This window comes from Dendrobates tinctorius, unplaced genomic scaffold, assembly GCF_039654945.1.
Source record: "Dendrobates tinctorius isolate UK_male_01 unplaced genomic scaffold, ASM3965494v1 ptg000388l, whole genome shotgun sequence".
NCBI classification, from domain to species: Eukaryota; Metazoa; Chordata; class Amphibia; order Anura; family Dendrobatidae; genus Dendrobates; species Dendrobates tinctorius.
The window spans coordinates 5,865,870-5,884,110 of NW_027362054.1; positions in this window are offsets into that span (position 1 = coordinate 5,865,870).

Consider the following 18,241-nt stretch of genomic DNA (forward strand, 5'->3'; position numbering starts at 1 on the left):
GTGTTCCTAGTCTCTACTTGTATGACAGACAGCTGTAGCCTGCTTTGGGGACTCCTCTCTGCGTCCCGGCTCACTATCCAGTTGCTGTTGTGTCCCAAGTCTATGATGGGAGCAAGGCGTTAGTGGCTCACTACTCCTCCGGTGTCTGTTGCCGGACATAAAGATCCAATCAACCTCGGGGACCGGGCACCGGCCTTTGCGCTCTGGACTGGAAGAGTTCACTTTCTTTCTCAACCTGCTTCCCACCGTCCTTCTATTCTCCTTCGTTCCGATCTGTTCTATTTCTCTTATGGAATCTGTAGTCTCCAGTCTATGTCTCTTTCTCCTTCTCTTCCTTCCCGTGCCAGCTGGCCCAGTTCACTGGGGCAGCTGCAGCACTCCTTCCTAGATGCCTCTTTCAGGGATCCTCACTCCTGTCTGAGTGACTTCCTACTCCACTGACCTTCTGTCAGACTGACCTGAAATCCTACACCTTCCCTCTCTTTTATAGCCAACTCCACCCGCCTCCCCAGCACCTCTCGTGTTATGAAGCCAGGGACCACAAAAGGCACCCTATGACCTTTCCAGCATAAAGCATGGATGGGTCCCTGCTGAACTAACCTGCGTGTGGGGTGCAGGTGTTGGAATGTGAAAGGGAGTTCCCACCCTACCTGGATGGTGGGGTACCACACCTTGGGAGAAGGTGCAGTACCTCTGTGGCGACTGAAGCCTCAGGGGCGCCACATTAGCGCTATACAAAAATAAAGATTATTATTATTTATTAGTGATGTATATAACTTGAGTGACAGACAACAAAAAAAATGGAATACTGGCCTAAAATACTCAAACTTAGAGTATGCAGATATACGAGGCCAGGCACGGATATACCACACTGCCAAATATGTGGCCTGTAAATTTTTAAATGCAAAAAATAGTGCTGTCATGATATAGGACATGGTTAATATCCTGCTCTCTCAGGGTTAACTTTTGCTGGCCTCCCTTTGGATCTGGGAGGGGCATTTATACTCACTCCAGACTAGGATTCCCTGTCAGTTATACTATTGTTCTGGCTGTGTGTCTGACCCCCTGGTGTGCGTGTATACTGCATTGCTTGATTGCCTCCCATGTATTATCTGGTCTGTCCGCTCACTCTGTTCGCAGTCTCACATTTTGGTACTATTGTCTTCTCCGGTTCTGACCTCCTGGCTTGGCTATTGTTACTCTGTTACAGTTTGTCCCTATTGTACCGTCTCTTGTCCATTCTGGTTTACTGATCTCTTGCTATGTCCTGACTATCTGTTCTGTCTAATCCTTTGGTACTGTCATGCTATCTCATGCTTTGACCCCGGCCTGATCTGGTTTACGTCCCTCTCTGTGCCCCTTGGTAACTTTGTCCTGTAGTCACCCTTCTAGGAGTTTTCTTACAGCTCCTAGCAACCTGGAGCTTAAGCCACACCCCCAGCAGTCACGTGTTTCAGGTCCTGTTTGTCTGAAGCACGTATCTTCACTGCTGCTGCCCCGCTCCACAGGTATCTTAGGACACAGTTTGTTTTACTCAGGACACGCGCACTGGCTCAGTAAGCAAGTGCAGTGCGGTGTTTCTGACAAGTGCTGTATATAACTAGAGTGACAGACAGCAAAAAAAAATGGAATACTGGCCCAAAATGCCCAAGCTTAGAGCACAAAGATATATGAGGCCTGGCACGGAGATACCACACTGCCAAATATGTGGCCAGTATTTTTTTCTTTTTTATGCTAAATAGTGCTGTATATAACTAGAGTGACAGAAAGGAAAACACTGGAATACCGGCCTAAAATGGCCAAACTTGGACCACGCAGATATGAGTCCTGGCACAGAGATACCACACTTCCAAATATATGGCCTGTTTTTTTAAATGCAAAATAGTGATGTATATAACTTGAGTGACAGACAGCAAAAAAAATGGAATACTGGCCTAAAATACTCAAACTTAGAGCATGCAGATATATGAGCCCAGGCACGGATATACCACACTGCCAAATATGTGGCCTGTAATTTTTTAAATGCAAAATAGTGCTGTCATGATATAGGACATGGTTAATATCCTGCTCTCTCAGGGATAACTTTTGCTGGCCTCCCTTTGGGTCTGGGAGGTGCATTTATACTCACTGACTCCAGACTAGGATTCCCTGTCAGCTATACTATTGTTCTGGCTGTGTGTCTGACCCCCTGGTGTTCTTGTATACTGCATTGCTTGATTGCCTCCCGTGTATTACCTGGTCTGTCCGCTCTGTTCTCGGTCTCACGTTTTGGTATTATTGTCTTCTCCGGTTCTGACCTCCTGGCTTGGCTATTGTTACTCCGTTACAGTTTGTCCCCATTGTACCGTCTATTGTCCATTCTGGTTTACTGATCTCTTGATATGTCCTGACTATCTGTTCTGTCTAATCCTTTGGTACTGACATGCTATCTCGTGCTTTGACCCCGGCCTGATCTGGTTTACGTCCCTGTCTATGCCCCTTGGTAACTTTGTCCTGTAGTTACCCTTCTAGGAGTTTTCCTACAGCTCCTAGCTCCCTGGAGCTTAGGCCACGTCCCCAGCAGTCACTTGCTTCAAGTCCTATTTGTCTGAAGCACGCATCTTCACTGCTGCTGCCCCGCTTCACAGGTATTTTAGGGCACAGTTTGTTTTACTCAGGACACGCATACTGGCTCAGTAAGCAAGTGCAGTGCGGTGTTCCTGACAAGTGCTTTATATAACTAGAGTGACAGACAGCAAAAAAAAAAAAAATGGAATACCGGCCTAAAATGCCCAAACTTAGAGCAGACAGATATGAGTCCTGGCACAGAGATTCCACACTGCCAAATATGTGGCCTGTATTTTTTTAATGCAAATCAGTGCTGTGTATAACTAGAGTGACAGACAGCAAAAAAATTGAATTTAGGCCTAATATGCCCAATTTTTTAGCACACGTATGTATGAGGCGTGTCACAGATATACCACACTGTAATATATGTGGCCTGTATGTATTTTTTGGGGGATTCAGAAAAATGGTGTTAAATTGTGTAAGACACTCAAAAAATGTCTACTGAGTCGTACCACATAAAAATAAAAGATTTCTCTGCGCACTCAAAAGTGATTTTTGGGATTTTCATGCTGTTCTAGGAAAAGGATCTGGCTGTATTGTGACATGTCAAAAAGAAAATGGAGAAAAAAAAGGGATCTGGACTCTGGATTGCTTTGAAATAAAATAATCTCTATTAACTTGGCAAAAGAATTTGTACTAGCCAATTATTCCAGGGGCTAGGTATATACGGTCAATATATGCTATAGGTAGCAGCAGCAGCAGACAGTAATGGAATGGACCCTCTTGATGTATGCAATGATATCTATATACACACATACAGTGCCTGCAGGCCTTGCACTGATATGAAAAGAGCGACGTACACTACCCTGCCTACCTAACACTGCGACCTATATACTCCGGAATTAGTCCTTAGAAGGACTTTTGGTTTAGCTGGATTTGAGTAGTTTAGGATAGTAGACCCCACACTGACTAATAATGCCCCAAATCTGACCCTATCTTGGCAGCAACTCTCCCTACACTATCTCAATCCAGAGATGAATGCGCCGAGCAGGGCGATGTCTGGTCTCTTATATACCTGATGATGCTGTGCGGCCAGTCAATCACTGCAAGACCACAGCAAAGATGGCTGCGACGTTAAAGTGTCTGGCAGACAATCCCTGCTTGGTGATTGGGTCTTTAAAGACCGCCAAAAATGCTGGGTGGAGACCCAAGTTCCTGCCGAGTAATCCCGGAAATGCTTGTTGCTCGCCGAGTACCGTGATACTCGGGCGAGTAAAGAGTATTGGCGAGCATGTTCGCTCATCACTAGACGCTGCGGGCTTAAATTCTGCATGATAATGGGGAAAGAAACAGAAGGTTCGGGGGGGTCTCAGCAGCTCTGGTGATGGTGAGGCAGCATCTCTGGTAGTGGTAATTTGCAGGGTTGTAGGTGAACGGGACAAGTGTAATGTATCGATAGTTGGATGTAGAGGTCGGATAGAGGGATGGCTTCTTCAGGAATAGGTGTAATTGTGGCATGTTTAAAAGCAGAAGGGAAGGTGCCAGAAGTTAGTGGGTTAGACCTGGGATAAGCATGATAATGAGGTTTGGGAGGATGTGGGATGAGATGGGGTCAAATGCGCAGGTGATGAGGTGTGATTTGGAGAGTAGAGGAGTAAGCTCTCCTTAAGTGTTATTGGGGAGGAAGGTTAGTAGGGGAGACCAATTGTCTGTTATATATAGGGCTTGTGGTGGTTGATTAGTAAAGATTTGCCTGATTTGGTCGATCTTATTGAAGTGTACTGCAAATTCTTCAGCAGAGATAAAGGAGGTCAAATTGGGGCAGTGGGGTGCAGAGGAGGGAGTTAAATGTGTTAAATAGCTATTGGTGAAGTACTCCTGTGAATGTGTTTTCTTCCAGTTCCTCTCTGCAACCCTGGACACTGACTCAGTCTCACTGCCATCCACTGCCTCAGTCTCCACCGATGTCACAGACACACACGTCAAGCGGCTCTGCTCACTAATCAGACCATAGGTCTGCTTTTACAGCAGCTGGGCTCATCTTCCTGACAGGAAACTGTCTGTCTCTTTACTTTAGCACCTCCCACTCTGGGCTAGTCTCAAATATTAACCCTAACTCTCCATACTGTGAGGCAGAACATAACATTATCACCAATAACACATGTCACCATACACATTACTCATTAGAATACACTGCAACAATACATTCAAGGACGAATGAGGGCAGTATATAAGGAGGAATGAGGGCAGTATATCCATCTCCTTACACAATATTTTATTGTTTGACCATAGTCTCTACCTACATGAATAAGTGAACACTCACAGTCGTGGACCTAGCATCATATTTACTGCTGGATTTATTTACTGCCAAAATCCAAGAACAATCTCTCACCCTCCTATACAAACCTCAACCCTGCTCACAGGCATCGCTCCTATTAAAGTTTAATTAGCAGAAGTTGGACACAGCGACTGAATAATGTCACTTTTCTCTAGATAATGGCACAATTAGAATATTATTCCGCTATAACTAGTCTGTCCCGGACAGTCCTGAAAACAACTTGTGCCTATACACACTGCCTCTTTAGTATTGCACCTGACATCTTCTGAAAGAGGGGGCTGTCAGTGACGGACAGCTCTAGCCCCCTCTATGGAAGGAAATCAATAATTCTGACCTTTAGCTGGCTGCTGAGGTCTGATTCACAGCACTGAGCTCCCTCCTGCAGCACAGAACCACACGCCTAATTCATTGCATCAGCCTGACAGGCAGCTGAGGGAGAGACCCACAAAATGTTCAGCCTGGCTGTCTTTCTCTAACTTGCTCTCTGATGATCTTTTTTTTATCTCTACTTTATTCCATGTCTTTTTTTTTTTTATCGCTTTCTTTCTGGTAAATTCCATCTCTTGTTATCTCCCAAGCCCTCTCCATTGTCTTGTGTGTAGTTCTCACACAATACATCCTGTGCCCTCTGCCTATAGGTTCTCCCTCTCTATCCTCAGCATGTCAGTATGACCATACCTCATCCCTCCTCACCCACACTCCGCTAGACACCTATGGGACCTGCCAATACAATATTTCCATGACAACTACAATCCAGGAAAGTAACGCACATTGTTTAAAATAATCAGAATACATCTGTGTAGAAACGCTGTGGTTTTAACATCCATTCTTTTTAGGTGTTTGGTAATTATTGCACTTTATTTACTAAGGCAAAAAAAAACGTAAAAAATATAAAAAATTAAAAAAGTAAAAAATAGTTTTACTTTCTATCACAGCTATTCTATATCTACATGTATATATTCTGCTACATGATAATGCCTTCTTACATATATTACAATATCTAGTATACTAGGGACAATATAGTATTATGAATATTAGGCTGGAGTAACACTAGTAAGAAATACGGACAAGTGCTATGCGAGGAAAAAAAAATCGTATAACGCTCGGACCAATGTTAATCTATGGGGCAGCTCACATCATACGTTATTTTCTCGGCCGTAGTATACGTGCGGAGGAAATCACAGCATGCTGCGATTGGCACCGTGTTACGCCCGTAACTCGCCAATTCAAGTCTATGGGTGCAAGAAAAATACGGATTACACACGGACCATGCGTGTGACTTGCGAGAAATACGCAAGACTTCTCCAGGTGACAGGAAATTAAATCATCCATTATCAGGATGCTTTGACATGCTAATTAGCTTTGAAAGCGCTCTAAACATATCGGAAGAACGCCTCAACGGAGTCCAATATGTCTACATACATTAATGTGGAGATGCTGATAGTTCTGGTCCAAGAGAGGCCAGAACTATGGGATCAGAGGGACGCCAATTATGCTGACCGGGCCTGAAGACAGGCGGCATGGAGGAGGATATGTGTCCAGATGTTCCCAGATTATGAGGACGGACCTCATGAGGGCCAGCAACAAATTAGTAAGTACTATCCTTTATTAATATTACTGAGCAAAGTAACACGTGTTACCATTAGACCATAAATTCATAATATGTGATGTATTTGGAAGAATATGTGGCATATTTCTGAGGTAAAGATGTTAAAATATCAGGCCACATGACACTGTAAAATATATGTTAAAGTGTAAAAACATATTTTCAATGCCCTAATTAATTTTTATGTTACGTTGCTGTGGATGTTGTCATGAGACGCTGGCGCAGCATCAAAGACCAGTACCGGTGGGAACGTCAGCAGTGGGCCAGGAGTGGGGATGCAGCACCGACTAAAAGAAAATACATCTATTATGATCGCCTGTCTTTTCTGGCTCCCATTCTGGATCTCAGACCGTAAGTACATACATCACACCATATTTTACATATGCTGTTAGGGTCATATGTACAATTTTATTTTTTTACCCACATAAAAACAGCACTCAGTCAGTCCAACCTCACTGAGAGGGAAACAGGCTCAGACTCCGAGGCCCCTATCGACCCAGTCAGGAAAGGTGAAGAGGTGGCTGGCCCATCTTCTGCACCTTCCAGCTGCATCAGTGACATCAGGAAGAAAAGACGAACATCAACAGGAGGACCAGGGAAACAGCAGCAGCCCTACCATGCCTCTGGAAACCTCACCACAGCCTGCCATCATCCCACGCCGTGGCCGACGCAGGAGAGACATTCCATCCTCTGACACCAGGAGGCATGTTTATACCTGGGTCTTAAATTATTTGACCAGGGCTGCACACAATGATGGTAAGGAAGCCTATGCCCGCAGTCTGGCCCAGTACCTCCGTACATTACACCAGGAGGTCGGACTGCGTGTCTGAGGATCAATTCAAATACTGATTGATGCCTGCACACCCCCCAATAACTCATATGAGGTGTTTAAATATTTGGAACAGTGGCAGCTGTCCCCCAATAACCAGCTTAGAATGGCCTCAATAACACAAGTGCAGGCACAATCAGTATCTGAGCCACCTCCTCCCAGGGTGCCTACACCACAGCAAAATCCCCCACCAACCCTACATTGGCCTATACAGGCCCAATGTCAGCCTACAATCCACCTGCCCAATATAGCCACTTGATCAGACCCACTGTTGGAGACTGGTCCCACCATGGGTATGGTCAACATGGCCATATTGGGCGTTGTCATAGAATCATAGAGTTGGAAGGGACCTTCTGGGCCATCTGGTCCAACCCCCCTGCTCAAAGCAGGATTCGCTAAATAATCCCAGACAGATGTCTGTCCAGTCTCTGTTTAAAGACTTCTATTGAAGGAGAACTCACCACCTCTCGTGGCAGCCTGTTCCACTCATTGATCACTCTGTCAAAAAGTTTTTTCTAATATCTAATCTGTGTCTCCTCCCATTCAGTTTTATCCCATTGCTTCTAGTCTTTCATTGTGCAAATGAGAATAAAGATGATCCTTCTACAATGTGACAGCCCTTGAGATATTTGTAGACAGTTATGAAACACGTGGGTACCCAAATACCCAGGAGTATCCACTACAATATCCCTCATCCCACTTTTTTCCTCAACAACAGGATCCTGGCCAGATCAACCATCCTGAGCCTGAATATGTACACACACAGAGTGAGGTACAAGTTGCGCCTCAAACACAGCAACCACCTCAAGCTGGCCTTCCGCCATCCCCACCACCAACCTACCATAACGTTTAATTTTTTTTATTTTATTTTTGCTCAGGCAAAGTTATTTGTTTGTTTGTCATTTTTTATTGTAAAAATTGTTTAAACATTTCTTGCCCAAATTTAATTGGGCACAAAATCCATATGCAAATAATATGGTTTATTGTTTACAAAAGTTATACTTTGTCATTATAAACAATTGAAACAATATGAATTCTGTCTGTTTTTTAATGCCGATATTGGTCAGCTTAAGATTTACACAATATAAGGGAAACGGAACACACACTTCAATAACCAACATGCTTTTTAATTAACAAAGTAAATGCAATTTACAACATAGATATAGCATTCTCTTGCCGTGGAGTAGCTCCCTCAGGTGAAACAAAATAATTAGTCAACACATCCTGTACTTTGAGTCCAGAGGGCTGACGACGCGGAGGTATCACATGTGGAATAGGCCTCACAACATTTCCCAAAACAATTTCATCACCATCAGATGATGAGCAATGATTTATTCTGGTGAAGTTGTGAAGGATCACACACACGCTTTAATTACCTCTTTAACATTAGATTCACTCAGCTGAATGGCTGACTGGAGGACACGCCATTTGGCCCAAAGAATGCCAAAGGCACACTCCACCAGTCGTTGTGCACGGGACAGGTGTAAGTTAAAGATTTTGTGCCGGTGGTCCAGGTTTCTACGGGGATAGGGCCTCATGATGTGATGGGTTAATTGAAAGGCCTCATCTGAAACCAGGACATAAGGCATGGGTTCCATATTGGACCCTGGAAGCTGACGTGGTGGTGGTAGGTCCAACTGATTATTGCACAGCCACCCACCCATAATGGAAGAATTGAATACTCTGGGGTCTCCAGTTCTTCCATAGGCCCCAATATCTACAATTATAAACCTGTAGCGACTGTTGACCAGGGCCAACAACACTACAGAAAAATATTGTTTATAATTATAGAATTGAGACCCTGAGTTTGGCGGCTTACGCACACGGATGTGCTTCCCATCCAGGGTGCCAATACAATTTGGAAACTGGCAGGTCTCCTCAAAACCATGGGTTATCCGCAACCAGTCTTCCATTTTTGTCTCAGGCATGACCACTTGATGAAGTCGTGACCATATTTCGGAACAGGTAGAGCGGATTATGCCTGATATTGTGGATTTTCCGAAAAAAAATTCATAATGCTGTGCCGCATATGAAAGACCAGTTGTAAGGAAGCTAAAAGTAAAATGAAAAATAAAAAAATTAGATACCATTCAACATATAAAAACAATTTCACATTAATCAAAGTTATAGTCTGTACCTAACAAGACATGCCATAACAACATTAAAACACTTGCAATGGCTTTGTGATTGCAAAAAGAGACAAATACTATGATTAATCACAGGTTGTATTTTGTCTTTTTAAAACAAAAAAGATAACAACTAAGATGTTATGTAAGGAAAAAAATACTACATTTGGAAACATCATCAACATAGAGGAGGAGGAATACATACCGTAACGTAAGGATAAGGCGCTCCTCGGCAGAAATACATCGCGCATCCTGGTGTCCTTAAAGGTGATCCCAGGGCGCACTATCTCCAACAAAATATCAAAGGTGGAAAGGCTCATGCGACAATATTGGTAAAACTTGTCAGGATGGGTCAGCAGAGATGCATAGAGATGGTGGAAATGGCCTTTAGTGAGGCGTTGCCTCAAAAGCGGATGTACCCACATTCGTCTCCTCCTCCTCAGATTCACGATCACTGGGTATGGCTTCTCAAAGCATCATGACAAAACCCAGTTGTAAAGCATCTGCTCAGTTGTGTTGAAAGTCTGTCTGACATGTTTCACACAAAGCAGAAATACCCCAACAAAAGCACGGCCAGAAACTGCCCAGATTGGAGTGTGCCACCTGATGTAGAGGCAATAATAGGGTTGCTGATTATGATTTAAGCTATTTTCAGGCCTAAAAACCTTTAAATGCCATTTTGCAAGGTTGCGAGAAAAAAACGCCATACGGATATCAAACGGATGGTTAGATGCGACAAAATCGCATCCTCACATTGCCAACGGATGACATACGGATCACTGTTCAGGGAACATTTCTGTGATTCTTGTCCGTAAAAAAGGGACCCTATTTTTATACGTTAAGTGTGACTCTGGCCTCTGGCCTCTGGCCTCTAGCCATGACAATTTTCCATGTTTGGGATAACTATGGATTAAACGCTGAAAAACAGCTGAGAAATATATCCTATAAGGATGCCAGCTACTGTTATCCAGTAACTGGTTCAGTTCTAGGGTATTTTTGTATTCAGATTCAGATACCATTTAGTTAGTTTTAGTAACCATTATTTTACAGCCACACCATTTTTATTTGTTGGGCCATGGATTTGATTTTTTGCCTCTTTTTGTAACCAACATTTCTTTTCATTACTTTTATAGGCTTAGTTAATTTTTTTCAAACTTTTCAGAAACATAGGCCTTGATTCATTAAGACTGGCACTCAATCAATTTGATGCAAGTTACCAGTGGTGTCCACCTGGACAGAAATGATACCCCGCTCAGGAACTGGATTTAACATTTCTGGCCTAAGAAACGCCACCACTTTACATGATTTTGACAAACAGGTCTACCACAGACGGTTCCTCTCTAGCTTCACCCATTTTGGCAGAGCAACTTGAAACTGGCCAGTAAACAACAAAAGTTGTACAGTTTCTGTGCAACTCTGCGTTGTACAAAAAAGTGCTACTATTCAATTTTCTAGTAAACACTTGATGTATCTAAAATGAGAAAATAAAAAATATAATGTTTTATTACTGTTCCTTATTTTCTACCACTAATTTTGATATATTTTAAGTAATTTATATCTTTTTTAGGGTTATTACAGCAATGATTGGTGGTAAGAGCTTGTGACACCACCAAGAACGGGAGTAGGCAAAAAGCAGCAAACACCAAATAAAAAGTACAAGTTTATTGAGATAATTTAAAAATGAAAAATGTCAAATATATAAAATATCATGGTCTAATGAGGAGAAAACATGAGAAATACAAAGTGAAGTAGAGTCCAGTGTGGAGTATGGGAGCAATCTGTGAGAGCCACATCATATAAACCAAGGTCAAAAACAGCAAGTGCACATAGAAGTCAAAAACAATCATAGTGCTAGTAAGGGCCCCTTGAACATCAAAGTAATGAGATATCAATGTATACAAAATTCAAGATGAAAAGAGCTAACCCATAGTGTCCCAGGACTACAAATGCCCTCCTTGCTGCCCTGACGCGCGTTACACATAGCTGCTTTTTCAAGGGGAAGATATCGATTGCATGATCTAAAGGGCATGTGTCAGTGCATTGCAATGGTCTATAACAGTGATCAGACTGCTAAAAGTGAAAGTGCCATAAAGGGACTAAGTAAAAAAGTGTGTATATACACTCACTGGCCACTTTATTAGGTACACCATGCTAGTAAGGGGTTGGACCCCCTTTTGCCTTCAGAACTGCCTCAATTCTTCGTGGCAGAGATTCAACAAGGTGCTGGAAGCATTCCTCAGAGATTTTGGACCATATTGACATGATGGCATCACACAGTTGGCGCAGATTTGTCGGCTGCACATCCCTGATGCGAATCTCCCGTTCCACCACATCCCAAAGATGCTCTATTGGATTGAGATCTGGTGACTGAGGAGGCCATTTGAGTACAGTGAACTCATTGTCATGTTCAAGAAACCAATCTGAGATGATTCGAGCTTTATGACATGGCGCATTATCCTGCTGAAAGTAGCCATCAGATGTTGGGTACATTGTGGTCATAAAGGGATGGACATGGTCAGCAACAATACTCAGGTAGGCTGTGGCGTTGCAACGATGCTCAATTGGTACCAAGGGGCCCAAAGAGTGCCAAGAAAAAATTCCCCACACCATGACACCACCACCACCAGCCTGAACCGTTGATACAAGGCAGGATGGATCCATGCTTTCATGTTGTTTACGCCAAATTCTGACCCTACCATCCGAATGTCGCAGCAGAAATCGAGACTCATCAGACCAGGCAACGTTTTTCCAATCTTCTACTGTCCAATTTCGATGAGCTTGTGCAAATTGTAGCCTCAGTTTCCTGTTCTTAGCTGAGAGGAGTGGTACCCGGTGTGGTCTTCTGCTGCTGTAGCCCATCTGCCTCAAAGTTCGACGCACTGTGCGTTCAGAGATGCTCTTCTGCCTACCTTGGTTGTAACGGGTGGCAATTTGAGTCACTGTTGCCTTTCTATCAGCTCGAACCAGTCTGCCCATTCTCCTCTGACCTCTGGCATCAACAAGGCATTTCCGGCCACAGAACTGCCGCTCACTGGATTTTTTTTCTTTTTCGGACCATTCTCTGTAAACCCTAGAGATGGCTGTGCGTGAAAATCCCAGTAGATCAGCAGTTTCTGAAATACTCAGACCAGCCCTTCTGGCACCAACAATCATGCCACGTTCAAAGGCACTCAAATCACCTTTCTTCCCCATACTGATGCTCGGTTTGAACTGCAGGAGATTGTCTTGACCATGTCTACATGCCTAAATGCACTGAGTTGCCACCATGTGATTGGCTGATTAGAAATTAAGTCTTAACACACAGTTGGACAGGTGTACCTAATAAAGTGGCCAGTGAGTGTATATATATATATATATACAAAATTAAGCAAAAATTAAGAGAGCACTTTGAAATGTTCAATTTGTCTGATTTTTCTCTTTAAAGGTATAGGACAACATGTCTCCGAATTTCCAAGCAATAAATTTGGGGTTTTTTTCTGACAAAGAAAAATGGTCAAAATTTAAAAAAAAAAAAAAAAAAGACCCAGTGCTTCCAGACCTCAAATAATGGTAAGAAAACACATTCATAATCATTTAGAAACAACAATACTAATGTTTTAACTCAGGAAGAGTTCTGAAATCAATATTTTGTGGAATACCCAGGATTTTTAAAAAACACTCATGCGTCTTGGCATGCTTTCCACCAGTCTTTCACACTGCTCCTGGCACAAAAATGTAAGCAGTTCTTCTTTGTTTGATGGCTTGTCACTATCCATCATTCTTTTGATTACATTCCAGAGGTTTTCAATGGGGTTCAGGTCTGGAGAATGGGCTGCCCATGACAGGGTTTTGATGTGGTGGTGTCTTAATTTTTGCCAGAGCTGTATATAGTACACACACACACACACACATTATATATATATATATATATACATATATATATATGTGTATATATATATATATATATCCTGTAAATTTGCATTTTTTGTAAAAAAAAGCAAAGTACATATATTTGGTGTCACCGCATCCTGAATGACTCACCCCATAAAACTACACACTAGTGAACACAATGTAAAAAAAAAAAAAATGGCCACAAATCAATAATTTTTCATCATACTGACAAACTAAAAGTGGAATAAAACACGATAAAAAGTCAAATGTAAATAAAAAATGATATAGTTGAAAATGTCAACTTGTCCCATAATTAACAAGGAGCAATACAGCTCCATCAATGGAAAAATAAAAACTCTCAGAATACAGCAATGCAAAAATTATTATTTTTTCTATAAAATAGTTTTTATTGTGTAAAAGAGCCAAAACATAAAAAAAATATAAATGTGCTATCAATGTAATCATACTGACCCAAAGAATAATGCTACCTTACCAATTTTACCACATGCATGGCCAGATGGACTTCAGAGTAACTTTGCTGCCTTATTAAAGTGAATGGATCCCTCGGGGATTTCATCTGAATCACGTCACTAGGAGATTTAGATGGAAACTCCAAAGTAAGTGCTCAGCATAGAGCGCAGGATAAATGTGATCCAAAATGTTATTTAAAATGTTACCATCAAATGTTTCAAATCAATCCACAAAAAAGCAAGTCATCACTTTCCTTCTGAGTTTTGCACTCTGCTTCAAAAGTTTAACGACATATGGGGTATCGGTGTACTCACGAGAAATTGCACAACAAATTTTGCAGTCCATTTTCTTCTGCTACCCTTCTGAAAATAAAAAGGACTAAAAGTACATTTTCGGGTGAAACTTTTTTTTTTTTTTCATTTTCACAGATTAACGTTCTAAGATTCTGTGACGAATCTGTGGGTTCATGGTGCTCACTCAACACTTCTAGATAGATTCCTTGAGGGGTCTAGTTTCCAAAATAAGATAACTTTTGTGGGGTTTACACTGTTTAGGCATATCGGTGGCTCAAAAAACATGATGACATCTGTAGACGAATCAAAATCTTCTTTCATAAAACATCACCCCTTCCTTTCTGAGCCCCGCCATGCGCCTAAACAATAGATTTCACCCACTTATGGGTTATCGGCGTACTCAGGAGAAATTGCACAATAAATTTGGGGTTCTATTTTCTCCTGTTACACTTGTAAAAATAAAAAAAAATTGGGTCTAAAAAAAAAACATTTTTGTGGGAAAAATTTTATTCTTTTATTTTTATGGCTCTACATTATATTTTTCTGTGAAGCACCTTGGGGTTCAAGGTGCTCACTACTCATCCAGATAAGTTCCTTGAGGAGTCTAATTTCCAAAATGGGGTCACTTGGAGTTTTCCACTGTTTAAGCACATCAGGGGCTCTACAAACTTGACATGGCATCCGCTCTCGATTCCAGCCAATTTTGAATTCAAAAGGTCAAACTGTGCTCCTTCCCTTCTGAGCCCAGCCGTGCAACCAGCTAGTATTTTCCCCCCTCACAACAAATTTTGGAGTCCATTTTCTCCTGGTACCCTTGTGAAAATAAAACATTGGGGTATAAATTAAAATTTTTGTGAAAAAAAGATGTTAAATTTTTCCTTCCACATTGCCTCCGTTCCTGTGAAGCTTCTAAAGGGTTAATAAACTTCTTGAATGTGGTTTTGAGCACATTGAGTGGCGCAGTTTTTAGATTTATGTCACTTTTAGATATTTTTATTCATATAGGCCCCTCAAAGTAACTTCAAATGTGATGTAGTTCCTAAATAAATGGTTTTGTAAATTTTGTTAATGTTTAACTCTTCTAACTTCTTCAAAGACATCTGTCTAAGATGGTCTAGTGAATCATTGAGCATTGAGCTGGGGTTTGGGCATGATGACCCTGGAGGTCCTTTCCAACTATAACATTCTATGATTCTAGTAGTGGGACAACCCCTTTTGCAATCTGGACCTGAGATAAAAACAAAATGAGCAAATACCCTGTAGTAAGTAAATAAATAGCAATAGTGCATGTAAATAACAAAGGAGACTTAGGGCCCCGTTACATGCTTCAAAGTCCCAGTGATCCCACCAACAATCCGACATGGATGGGATCGCTGGGACATAGGCAGACTCACCAGCGTTCAGGACCAGCTGGTATCCAGGGTAAACAGCGGGTATCTAAGAGCCGCGTGGCTCTTAGTTTCCTGCTATTTACCCTGGATACCAGCTCCCAGCGTCTGCTGTATTTCACTGAGAGCTCGCTGATCGTTGGTCTCTCGCTGTCACACGCAGCGATGTGTGCTGCCCAGCGGGAGACCAACGATAGATTTATGGCCCAGACCATTAGGCAACAATTAACGATCAGCCAACTGATCGTTGATACGTGTCACACGCAACAATGTCATTTTGACTTTGCTGCAACGTCACCAAACTGGTGACGTTGCAATGATATCGTTCACAATATTGTTGCGTGTAATGGGGCCTTAAGTTAACATTGATGGGTTTTACATTTTTTTGAGCAAAACAATGTTAAATAAGAACCCTATGTTACTTACATGTACTATTACAATTTACTTACTACAGGGTATTTGCTCATTTTATCTCAGGTCCTGGCATTGTTTTAAGCCTACATTAAATTCATACAAAGGACACACACTCAGTTCATGAGTTTAGCTCATCCTGCGTGAAGGGGAAATACCAATGTAAAGCCATACGGTATTATGTCTCTTACCCATTGTTTCAAAATAATTGCAAAAAAATGAGGATGAAATATTTTCAAATCTGAGAACAGTTTTGAAAGCCAGTATGAAATACGAGGGAACAACAGACAGATATGTAATCGCACAGGATCAGTATGGGCATTGCTGGAGGTGAGAGGTGGCTGTATAGTTCCTGCATTGATATAATTCCAGGCACGGTTCTTCCGCGTTCTCATTCCACACACAGCTGGCAGATGCTGGCATTGATTGCTCCATTTGTATTTCACATCGCAGCCATAGAGGGCGGGCTGAACAGGCGGAAGGCAAATCTGACATTTTTAAATCCTGATACTTAAAAACTCAATAGCCCCCAGGAGAATAGGGGGATCAATCTTTGTGATTGGGAAGCAATCCGGGCTTTGCTGAAGCTTCTAAATCATTTGGGATTTTTTAACTCATTCATTTCTCAGTGACAAATATTCCGTGTCAGACAGTTTTAGAAATGTTCGTAATTAAATTCCAAGGTGAGGATTTACTTGACATAAGGTTGGATCAAGGTTTGCCTCATTTAATTACACCTTTTGCTTCTGTAGCTACAGTAGTCTGAAAAGAGGATTAAAATGCACAGTAAAAATAGAAAACAGGATTGTTGGTCAGAAAACTATAGGAAGCCTTGGCAGCCTGTACTAGAAGATAGATTTGTTGCATTATATTTATTAGGGTAAGTTCACACTGGCATTTTTGCTGCATTTTTTTAGTGCAAATTTTCAGCTGCTTTTTACAGTACCAGCAAAGCCTATGAGATTTCAGAATTCTCATGCACACACATTGGTCACTTCTTTCAGCGTTTTTGCAGAGTTTTTCACCCATTGGCTTGAATGGGTGTTGAAAAAACGCTGCCAAAGCGCGGGTATCATTATTTGCAGCCTTTTTTCTGCAGAAAAGTCATGGACATTAGCATGGACAAAGAGATAAAAAAAACGCACCTAAACCTGCGTTTTTGCCGCAGCTTCCTTCCTGCCAAGAAATAAGGCTTTGCTGCAGAAAAAAAAAAGCAGAAAAAAAAAGCAGCAAAACCGCCCAGTGTGAACATTCACAAAGTAGGACTTCATTAAGGTTATAAGATTAAAAAAGCTGCATAATTTCCAGATATCTATAAACCAGTGCAACCCCTAATGGCCACACTACAGCTATAAATATAATATAATACACAAAAGGAAACATTTACATTAAATCTTTCCTTTGCCCAGTCCTACTTCCATAACTAGCGGAAAGGGATCTGAATCCTTAGTAATAATTATTAAAGATAAAATCTGTAGCGAAAAATATCAAAGCAATTTAAAACTCAGATTTTGGATATACTACATATAATAATAATAATAATAATAATAATAATAATAATAATAATAATAATTTATTATTATTATTATTATGGCTAAAAGGGTATCTATAGTGGACACTACAAATACTTTGTAAAATATAGCCTTTTCTGTTCCTGAATGGTATCTGCTCTTGGGAATTTCCACGTAGCATTACCAGATAATTTTCCTGATAACATCTTGCATTTTTCCCTTGAGATTGTTGATATTTTTCAACAATTTTGGATCTCAAGTAATGAGACAGTTCTCTTCTCTTTCTGTTCTCCATGCTTAGTGTGGCACACACAATGCAAAGATTGAGTCAGCTTGTCCCATTTCTATCTGGTTTCAGGTGTGATTTTCATATTGTCCACACCTGTTACTTTCCACAGGTGAGTTTGAACGAGCATCTCATGTTTGAAAGAAAATTATTTACCCATATTCTTGGAAGGGTGGCAATAATTTTGTCAAGCACATTTTGGGAGTTTTGTGTTTTTCCAAAACACACAAAGGAAATAAACATGTGTATAGCAAAACTTATATTTGCAAACATTTTCAGGAGAAAATACTTCAGTTTCTGGAACAATTTCAAGGGTGACAAAACTTTCAGCCATTAATATATATACAGCTCTGGCAAAAATTAAGGGACCACTGCAAAATTTTCAGCTTGTCTGATTTTTTTTCTTTATAGGTATATTTCTGAGTAAAATGTAAATTGCTCTTTTACTCTATAAACTACTGACAACATGTCTTCGAATTTCCAAGCACTAAATTTTGTATATATTTTCAGGAAATGAGAATTGGTCAAAATAATAAAAAATGCAGTGCTTGCAGACCTCAAATAA